Source organism: Suricata suricatta, chromosome 4, assembly GCF_006229205.1.
Source record: "Suricata suricatta isolate VVHF042 chromosome 4, meerkat_22Aug2017_6uvM2_HiC, whole genome shotgun sequence".
Taxonomy (NCBI): domain Eukaryota; kingdom Metazoa; phylum Chordata; class Mammalia; order Carnivora; family Herpestidae; genus Suricata; species Suricata suricatta.
Genome location: NC_043703.1, coordinates 27,879,997 through 27,883,242, shown reverse-complemented (window position 1 = coordinate 27,883,242; position 3,246 = coordinate 27,879,997). Strand labels below are relative to the sequence as shown.

The following is a 3,246-nucleotide window of genomic DNA, read 5'->3' as shown; positions in this document are numbered from 1 at the left end:
TTTCTATTTCAATTGGCCTAACATGACATCCAAATGGGTTACCAATTATCAATATTAACAGAATTATTTTTATTTTGCAATTTAAAAATTATCCAGATTGATGGGGCCTCTGGGTGGCTAAGTCGTTTGAACATCCGTCTTTGGCTCAGGTTGTGATCTCATGGTTTGTGAGTCTGAGTCCTGCGTTGAGTTCTGTGCTGACAGCTCAGAACCTGGAGCCTGTTTCAGATTCTGTGTCTCCTCCTCTCTCTGCCCCTCCCATGATCATGCTCTGTCTCTCTCTGTCTCTCAATGATAAATAAACCTTAAAACTTTTTTAAATTATCCAGGTTGAATTAGATAAAGAAAACTAGTTCTCAAAACCTTGATTATAGAGCATCTACTCCCTTCCAACATTATTAAGATCAGGAGTTTGCTTTTATTTTAGGCATGGTTAACCAATTATATAAAAGCAATCTGCAATGTTTGAGGTGATGGTTCTGATACGTATTTTCTTTCATATTCATCAAAACCTTAAGCAAATATGGATGAGAAAAAAATGACTGCAAAGACAAAGTTACAGTTTCTATCTCAATATCAAGATTAGGGGATTAGGATGAATAATATTTCAGTTACTTTTTAGTTGATATTTTGAAAAATAATTTACATAGTGGAGAAGTTAAGAGACCCAGTGAATTTTAAGCTTACAGTTTTAGCTCATTTACTTATTTTTAACTCATTTTTGCAGTTTACATCCAACTTAGTTAGCATATAGTGCAACAATGATTTCCTTAATGCCCCTTACCCATTTAGCCCATCCCCCCTCCCATAACCCCTCCAGTATCCATCTGTTTGTTCTGCATATTTAAGAATCTCTTATGTTTTGTCCCCCTTCCTGTTTTTATATTATTTTTGCCTCCCTTCCCTTATGTTCATCTGTTTTGTATCTTAAAGTCCTCATATGAGTGAAGTCATATGATATTTGTATTTCTCTAACTAATTTCACTTAGCATAATACCCTCTGGTTCCATCCATGTAGTTGCAAATGGCAAGATTTCATTCTTTCTGATTGCCAAATAATACTCCATTATATATATACATATATACATTATACATACATATATATATGTATATATATAATGGAGTATACACACACACACACACACACACACACACACACATACCACCTCTCTTCTATACATTCATCCATTGATGGACATTGGGCTCTTTACAAAACATATGGAATGCCTCACAAATTTGCATGTCATCCTTGCACACGGGCCATGCTAGTCTTCTCTGTATCCTTCCAATTTTAGTACATGTGCTGCTGAAATGAGCACTAAAGTTTTAGCTCTTTTAAAAAAAGAGCTAAATAGGACATGGTAGGACATGGTTGAAAGGACATGACTAGGACCTACATTATTATATTTACATTTATATTAGACTTGTCATAAGGGATATGCACACTGTCACGTTTGCAAATGACATAAGACAATATGAAACCAAATGTTACTCGTACAAATTACTTATATTTTGTTTATGATTTATTCTGTTATTTATATCCATGGCCAACCCAGCATTTCTGGAGGCCAACATTAATATCATTTAACAGTTATTTAACAGTTATCATATATATATGATCAAGAGGCTGGTATAGTGATTACCCCTCCCAGGCTTATTCTCCTGTCATCCCTGAAATGCTTATACATACAGAACAAAAATCCCACAATCTGATTGCATTCCACTCTGTTAGCCCTTAATAATAATAAGATTTATTTATTTATTTATTAATGTTTATTAATTTTGAGAGAAAGAGAGAGAGAGTGAGTGGGGCTGGGGGAGAGAGAGAGGAAACAGAGAATCCAAAGCAGGCTCAAGGTTCTGAGCTGTCATCATAGACCCCGACTCAAGGCTCGAACTCACAAACCATGAGATCATGCCCTGAGCTGAGCTGAAGACAGACGCTCAACCAACTGAGCCACCCGGTATCCCCATAAGTAAGATTTATAGACTGCTACAGTGTGCCAAGTGCTAGTGTGTTACACGCATTAATTCACTAAATTATTACAACAACCCTGTGAGGCAGGTACCAACAGTATCGTTTATTTTATTCATGAGGTACCTGAAGCACAGAGAGGTTATCATACGGTGCGCAAGGTCACCCAGCTAGCAGTTGGTGCAACCAAGATGTAAACCCAGACGTCCTTTCATCTACTGTGCTGCGCCGACCTCTAATTCAAGAAGAAACAAAACATGCAAATATTTTCAACTTTCTTTAAACAACTTCTTTATTTCATCGGTTAGAATCTTATAGACACTCTAGGCAAAATATAGAAATAAAATAATTTTATTTATAGGCCTTTAAAGTATTTTTTATACTTTATTATAAATTTAACTTCACTTAGTAGAATTTAAGTTAAAGTTATGATTTAAATTCCCCAAAGGGAATTTATTTTTTTACTTTTATTCATTTATTTATTTATTTGGAAAGAGACAGAGACAGCAGGGGGAGGGACAGAGAGAGAGAGACAGAGAGAGACAGAGAGGGAGAGAGAGAATCCTAAGTAGACTTTGCTGCCAGCTGCAGGACCCAGTGTGGGGCTCAAACCCACAAACCATGAGATCATGACCTGAACTGAAACCGAGAGTTGGACGCTTCACTGACTGAGCCACCCAGGTGCCCCCCAGGGGATTTATTGGTCCCCTAACTGGGGAATCTGGAATGCCTCCGACTTCAGGAACAACTGGATCCAGAGGTTCAAATCTTATTCTTAGGTTGTTCTCTTTACATCTCTCAGATACATTTTCCCTAAGCGGTGGGCAAAATGGCCTCCAGTGGTTACATCTTAGCAGCCTAACAACTCCAATGGAATAATTATATTTCTGTTAATCATGGTTTTTTAAATCAGACTTCAAGAATCAACTTCATGATTTTGTAGGTTTCAGCAAAATTTATTCAGTTTCCAAACCTGGTAACATTGAGATGGGCCTCTATGCTGCTGTAAGTTGTTGGGACTTTTAGTGTTTTGACCTCTTTTCGATATTTACTTTTAGTTGGGAATGTAAATTATCTTATTAACATTGCCCACACCTCACACTGAGCTGCTCATTCTGGTTTTGCTCCCTTAATACACTGCCCCCATGAGTTCTGATTATTCGCCTTCCTGTTCTGACTGAGATGGGAAAGGTGAACTACATGTGAGTAGAGTCACCAGCCTGGGTAAGGACTCAACAAGGGCTCACTAAATGACTATCTTCTGATGAGTT

At 37.3% G+C, this 3,246-nt stretch overlaps 1 non-coding gene across 1 annotated transcript; it reads right to left on the bottom strand.

Moving 5' to 3' along the window:
- Positions 1-1,212: 1,212 nt before the first annotated feature.
- On the bottom strand, positions 1,213-1,319 carry LOC115290904. The gene has a single exon (XR_003908285.1). It is a non-coding gene; the product is annotated as a U6 spliceosomal RNA (small nuclear RNA).
- Between the last annotated feature and the right edge of the window lie 1,927 nt (positions 1,320-3,246).